This window comes from Molossus molossus, unplaced genomic scaffold (assembly GCF_014108415.1).
Source record: "Molossus molossus isolate mMolMol1 unplaced genomic scaffold, mMolMol1.p scaffold_m16_p_1, whole genome shotgun sequence".
NCBI lineage: Eukaryota > Metazoa > Chordata > Mammalia > Chiroptera > Molossidae > Molossus > Molossus molossus.
In genome coordinates this window covers 68,734,815-68,742,564 of record NW_023425344.1, presented here as the reverse complement: position 1 = coordinate 68,742,564, position 7,750 = coordinate 68,734,815, and the positions used below count along the sequence as shown (strand labels likewise).

Below are 7,750 nucleotides of genomic sequence, written 5' to 3'. Positions count from 1 at the left end.
AGTTCAAATAAATATATCTGTTTGGGCTGAAAATGTATAATTCCTTATATTATTATGGTGACTATTAGGAAAAGAAAGGGGAAAAAAAGAAACCAGAGGAAAATGTTTTAAAGTTTCAAACTTTATTATCAATGCAGACATACCTTCCTATACATTATGCTGGAGAGAATTAGAAAATTTGATAATTTGTAAAAATGACTTTTGATTCAGTAAGAAATCCATAGAGTAATTTAATTTAAATTTCAAAAGAAAATCGATTTGTTTACTTATGCCATCCTAACTTCCATGGAGAAAAAAGGAAAATAATAGAAAAACTATGTGTATAGCATCCTCAGAGATATACAGGAAGTGTGTCTTCTCTGTGCTTTTAGCTGTCGTGCAGCCCAGAAATGGTTTTACAGACTGTTGGACTGACTCAATAGTATGGGTCCAAATATCGGTAATATAAGCAGAGTAAGAAAATTCTAATATGCCTTTGAACGCTGTCCACTAAAGAAATGCATTTGAAAGGTTGTATTCTAACACTCTGCGAATGTAAACAATAGATGACTATTGCTCATGGTGGCAGCACCACAGAGAAAATCTAAGTTGTGGGTAAACCAAAGGGTTCAGGTTTCCTTAACTTGGTGCCAGTGGTGCATCTTAAGTATCACTCTGAAATAATATACGAATTTTTGAAATTTATGCAAAATTTAATGTCCATATGTCTATATAACTTTCCCTGGCTAAAAATACTGATACTGTTCATCCACATTTAAAATGGATGTGACTCAGAAGAGGTTACAATAATGAAAGAATAATATGTGATTTCTAGAGAGAGCTCAGAATGACTCATAAAAACCTTATTTTCACAAAATATATTTTATAAAACACTAGATTTTAGGGAGTTAAATATATATTTTATATATTCATATATTTTAATGGATAAATTAAACTCATATACTGAGGTGTTTTTCAGAGCCATTAATATTTTAATGAACATTGTTCATCTCCAAGAGTGTGATACAAAAGGCGGAGCTTCAAAAACTCTCCAACCCATGGAAACTTCTTTGTCTAGGAGCATTGCCCAGCTCCAGCTCCAGTATTTGACTGGCAGGTTCCGACTGGATGAATAATTCTCCACACATTTTTTTAATCATCTGGGCAAATTGCCTTTGCGGGGAATACACACACACACACACACACACACACACACACACACACACACACAGGCTCTGTTGTCCCAGGATACTTTCTTATTTTCTCCCTAGCTAGTCAGCGGGTATATAGAAAAAAAAAATAGAGATCAGAACAGTAAACGACAAGGAAGAAAAAAATAAAGAGAGAGAGAGAGAGAGAGAATGTTTTACCTGCAAACTCCAAGAAACAGTGAAATTATGTGAAATGTGATAAGTATAGCCAAGAGCTATATTTTATGTGTAGAATTACCAGGATTTGAAGTTTAATCCATTCAATATCTATGTCAAGACAAACAAACAAAACCAAAAAGAAGGAATCAAACACATTTCTAATTAAACTTGAAGGAGAGTGATTCTCCATTGCCATACTTCCGAAGACTCAAACAGTTTATGGAACTGCTTCTAATCTCATAAAGGCCTAGAGGACTGATGTTCTTTATGAATGAACTAGAAACACATTTTATTTCTATAAGAATCACAACTATAATCTGCAGAGAGAAAATAAGATTGCAGGTCAACTTTTCCTTCCTACCTACTTTATCAGCTGTTCAATGATAACCAAGGACTCTATTTAAACTGACTACTGATTATTTCTCTTTTATTCCCTCTGCTCACACTAATGTTTTTATAGCTTCCTTGTTCTCCCCTGGCTGCACAGTCTGATTTTTGCCTGTGTCTGTTCTTCATTAACCTCCCAGAGAGATAAGTTTTCATGCAACAATATTTATGGAGTACCCATGATAGCATGAGACTGAATATATACATTTGGGAAGATGTGTTTCAAGATCAGAAGCTGACAATCTCTCAAGGGAGCAAAGGACAAAAATAGCTGCTACTTTATCCAGCAACAATAAGATGAATTTTTTGATAAGTGGCTTTTTGACAGTGTAGTAAATGAGATAGGGAATCACTGAATTCCTTGTGTGTAAAATGCTATTTTGATATTATCTAAAGGTTGCTTTGGAAGCTATGCCTCCTCGTTTGTAAAATGGTAAGAGGTTGTACATTTTAAAAAGAATTATGAATATTCTTAGAGAATCTATATTGTCAAAAAGCTCTGTGTTAGACATGTAACAATATTTAAAATGAGGAGCGGATTTTTACTACACTGTAACCTTTAACAACTATCTTTTACACTGCTGTCATTAAAACATTGAATTATCAAAAAATCAATGTAGTATACTTAACAGTAGAAATAAGCTAAGAATATAGTTGTTCCAAAAATATAATAACTGAATTTATTTAAGTTAATTAGATTTCAACTGAATACCTTCTGTATGGTTAGATTAAGGGCATACGCTGTCAACAATACTATTTCAGTAACTGCAGTATTAAATGTGGATTTTCTAGTATGGATATCCTTGACATTTTGTTTCATTGCGATTAATGCAAACATTCTAATTTGAGTACAAGTTTTCAGAGACAAGTGTTTGTTATACATTTGTTAGTAGGATTTGTTAGGAGGTAGGATATATGCAAAATGACATTAATGTTTACACTGGAAAAATGTATATGCATGATAGAAATAGACTTTAATATATTAGTTGAGTTTCACTGAGTTGCAAGAACAGACACCAACTGGTACTAGAGTAAATAAACGAACAGCCCAGCTGGTGGGGCTCAGTGATTAAGCATTGACCCATGCACCAGGAGGTCACAGTTCAATTCCCGGTCAGGGCACATGCCCAGGTTGTGGGTCCAATCCCCAGCATGGGGCATGCAGGAGGCAGTCAATTGTTGTTCTCTCTCATCAGTGTTTCTATCTTTCTCTCCCTCTTTCTTCCTCTCTGTCTAAAAATTAATAAAGGAAAACAAGCTTTTAAAAAAGCAAACAAACCTACTTTGAGGAAGATAATGGCATACCTCCCAGAGGTTTAGCTAGAGCCCAGCAACTGGCTCTCAGGTGCAGCGAACCTCACAGCAGGTGTCAGCGATGAGAGTTCACAGTCCTCAGGGGCACTGCCATGAATACAACTCCCAACCTGTGTCTCTCAGTTCAATTTCCTAAATTCCTGGGATTATGTGATGGCCACTGTTTAAATGAAGTGTTCACCTTGACCCAATTGACCGCAACAGACCAAGTGGGGCACACAGCACAGCCATGACCGTGGAGAACTCCCCCCACCCCTCTCCTGAACCAGAGGCAAGGTCCCGACAGAGAAATGGTTGTCCCTAAGCCGAGAGCTAATCCATTGCCTACAGCCACAAAGAAGTTTGATAGTTTCCCAAATTAAATTTTCAAGATTATCAAAGTTTATGATTCTAACTTTAAGAATATTTGATGTTGTTGTTATTGATTCTTGGCCTTTGGCTAATATCAAGTGTAGTATCTGTTCTTATCAGTTTAATATCTGATACATCCTCTAACCTAGCACAAAATATTAAATAGATTTGGGGGGGGTAGAAAAAAATATTTGTTTACCAGTTATGGGCAGGTTATTTCTCAGTTTAGCAACACTGAGCAAAATATGTGCTCAGTCTTTCTTTGTAGCATGCATGGGGAAGTAATACAAAATGCATTCACTTTTATTTATATAAGTAAACACTGGGGGTGGAGGGACAAAGCTAATAGGCTTGAATGTCTCTTCTTACCAGCTTTGTGCAAAGTCTTGGATGCAAAATGTGATAATTCAACTGTTAAATAGAAAGTTGAAAACTTGATGATATGATAAAAGAATAAAGTGACTTTTCTATATATTAATGCATATATCAAGAATATATGGGTCTGCCTGGCTGGTATGTCTCAGTGGTTGAACATCGACCCATGCACCAAAAGGTCACCGGTTCGATTCCCAGTCAGGGCCCATGCCAGGTTGTGGCCCAAAACCCCAATGGGGGGCATGCAGGAGGCAGCCAATAGATGTTCTTGCTCATCAATGTTTCTATCTCTCTCTCCCTCTCCCCTCCTCTCTCTAAATTCTAAAAAGAAAAATATATACTTTTAAAAAATGCCTTTTAAGAAATAAGCTAGGATTTCCTTTTGCACATTACAAGGCATTAGAGCTCTGTTGCCAACTGTACTTCATGACGTTAGTAAACTTTTTTTTTTTTTAACTTGCCCTCCAGGAAAGTTAATAATCACGTCTCAGCTTTACTTGCTTTAAATTCAGAACTTACCGAGGAATTCACTGACTACAGAAATGGCGCATAAAGAAGCAAAGAACAAAAGGAAACACTGAGTTCTTCAAGTAATTTCATAATCTGCCCTTGATATTAAACAACACAAATCACAATTACTCTTCTACCTCTTCTATGGTGGCCAAATGAACTGAACAATAACAACTGTGGGTAGTTTTTTTTATGATTATAGTGAGGGAAGAACTGACTTCTGTGGCCCTTGTAAAAGATCTATGTGATCAAAACTAGCCAAATTTGTTTTTTCTCTCTGATAAGAACCAAGCACGCAACTCCTGTAATGAATTCCTTTTGTTGGGTCATGGGAGTGCAGAATGGAAAGCCGGAAATTGCAAGGTGATAAGACAGGCACTCCTTGTCTGGCAGCTGACTGCTGGGCTGGGGCAACATCAGCGGGGCTCAAGCAAGAACAGAAAGGACGAAAATTACAATGGGTCCCTTTGTATATTCAACGGTGTGTTAGATTTGGGGCCAGATACCAGAAGTGCACAGAAGACAGGAAACATGCACGGGTGTCTGTGAAAAGACGGAAGCCTGGCTGTTTTGCACACTGGCAAATGACATGCATGGGAACACCAGGGATTTTCCACAAGGCTCCATCTTTTTTGCCTTTTCTTTCTTTGGAAGAAAATCAATTAAACTTGGAGCCCTTGACCTTCACCATCAAGGACTCAAACCAGCTAGAATGGCATTCCCTCTGCGATAGTGGCTATGTTGCCTTGAAAGAAATTGCGGAGAATGAAAGGCAGAGGTTTCTGTGAGTATAGATAAGGGACGCTGTGAACACTGATTCCATTGTGTTCCACAGGTTAAGGCAGCATTATAAGAATTTTGCTGGTATCTATTGTGTATCATAGCAAATAAATTTTAAGTGGTGTGTGTGTGTGTGTGTGTGTTAATAACTTCTCCATGTAAGTAATATTATTGATTCAACTAACATTGACAAAGTGGATTCTAAAATTAACCTAGAACTATGTGTGTCTAAAGCTTATTTCATTATATGCAGAGAAAACTCTGTCAAGAATCCTCGGGTCTACTTCCAACAAGCTTGAGCAAAAGCTATGGTCTAAAGCAGTGGTTCTCAACCTTCCTAATGCAACGACCCTTTAATACAGTTCCTCTTGTATGTGGGCGTATCTGCATGTGGCCGGAACTGCCTGGAGATGGTCTTAGGCGACCCTTGTGAAAGGGTTGTTTGACCCCCAAAGGGGTCGTGACCCACAGGTTGATAACTGCTGGTCTAGAGGCATCAGACCCCAACCATATCAATGGCCTGTCCAGACCAATTTTAGATCAATGGTAACCATGGCTTAGCTGCAATCTACTTTTTATTGCGAATCAGATTCCAATAGACGGAACCCAATTCCAATATATAAGCAATTAAAATTAGCCTTGTTCTATTTGTACTATATTAAAAATAAATTATTAGACTTAGTGAAAATCATCACATAGGTCCTAAAAGAAATATAATGTTTGCATATTTAATAAATAAACTAACTATGCAACACCAGACACTAAAGTAGGGGCTTGCAACTCATTTTGAATTTTGCTTATGGAAAAGAAAATATCAGACTAGAAGACAGAATGAACTTTGATGCAAGTGATCATTATTAAACTTTCTCCAGTTGAAATGGATGAAACACCAGAAAAGGGAACTGTACAGGCTGATACGACATATTCAACATGGCTTTTGGAAGGCTCAGTGGGAGCACTAATTATAAAGACAATGGAAGCAGATGGCTCTTGGTGAGTAATGGAGAAAGACACTGAAAAGCTGAGGGTAATTTTATAAATCAAAAGCAAAATGTAAGCCAGAGGTCCTCCTAGGCTGCATATAAAACAACTCATGTTTTACAGTGTAGGATAAAAAAATAAAACCAGAGGATGTGGGCCAGTAGCAGATCTCCAGAGAAGGTTGAAATTTCAATCACAGAAAGTCAAGGCTCTGGATGGATAGCAGTGGGACTCTGAGACGTGGAATGGGGCCATGTGGGTAGAAAATATTGAAGCCTCGGGTCCCCTTAAACCCTCTAGATCCACAGGAAGATTCTGTACCTGCCTGTTAGAGGAGGAGTCAAAAGGTCCCGTTTTCCCTATCCTGAATACAATGCAGCAGCCTTTAGATCGGCGGTTCTCAACCTGTGGTTTGGGACCCCTTTGGGGGTCGAACGACTCTTTCACAGGGGTCGCCTAAGACATAACAGTAGCAAAATTATAGTTATGAAGTAGCAACAAAAATAATTTTATGGTTAGGGTTCACCACAACATAAGGAACTGTATTAAAGAGTCACGGCATTAGGAAGGTTGGAAACCACCACTCTAGATTATGCTCCCAGACCACCACAGAATCTAGCTCCACATCTCCTAGCCATGAGACCTAGAAGTAGCATCAAGTCACAGCAGAGCATGACCCGTGAGGTGCCAGGGGTTGGAAGAGAACTGGATTCTATCTCAAAAGAGCTACATGATTTATCCAGTATGGACGAAAAGGGGCCACACACTAAGCCTGACAAGCTCAGGGGAAGCTTGTGTGGCGACCTTACAAACCCAGAGGCTAAAAATAACCACATAGGAGGGTCTGAAATTAAAACTTTTGAACTAAAAGTAGTTTATGGTAAGTAGTCATGTCCTAGGCCAGTAGATTTCCTGACAAAGGTCAATCCTTACCTTAACTGAGCCTGTCTATTGTCATTTGTGTCCATAATAAGGTATTTTTGGAATGTCAAAGTAATTTTCCTTTTTGGGGATCCCTCAGAGTACAGGCACCCCTCTGCAGAGACCAGAAATCCCTCAATGTTATTGAGTTAATGTTGATTGTTAACTATCCTGTACCCACCTATGTAAAAGATGTATGTGTCTAACATTTTACTTTTTATCCAATCCCAAAGGTTTCCCTGTCCCCCACTTTGCTTTTCCCTCCTCCCTAATCAATCACCAATGGATTTTATGTAACCCACTTATGTCTCCTCTTTTGATTGTGATGTATAAAATAAGGTGCAAAACTGCCATTCTCCGGAGCATTATCTCAATCCACTGAGATTTTGCTTCTTGGCAATTGTTGACATTTGGGCTCAAATAAATTCACAAAATTTCTTCACATGATTTAATGTTTCTTACATTGACACCAGCAGGTACCAGTGGGAGCCTGGAAACGCATGGAACTGAACTCTGACGGTGCTAGATTATGGAGTTCGGTGGGTGGTTGAAGGAAGCAGAAGGCTGGATAATGAAGACTTGATTGACATGGGGGTATTCTCCCATAATACAGAATCGAATAATCTGGTGAGGACATCAGAAGATGCTAATATGCTAATTCTTAACATGCTAATTAGATGGTTCTAATTCTAATTTGGATGGCATTTAGAAGTCTGAAGAGAGCATTGGCCCATAGTAAGTAAAGTGGAAACGGAATACCTTCAGTAGCAGTGGAAGTGGGC

General features: G+C 38.3%; 1 non-coding gene across 1 annotated transcript; it reads left to right on the top strand.

Annotated features, from left to right (window-relative positions):
• Positions 1 to 3,470: 3,470 nt before the first annotated feature.
• Positions 3,471 to 3,655, top strand: LOC118620918. Its single transcript, XR_004957589.1, has one exon. It is a non-coding gene; the product is annotated as a U2 spliceosomal RNA (small nuclear RNA).
• Positions 3,656 to 7,750: the final 4,095 nt, after the last annotated feature.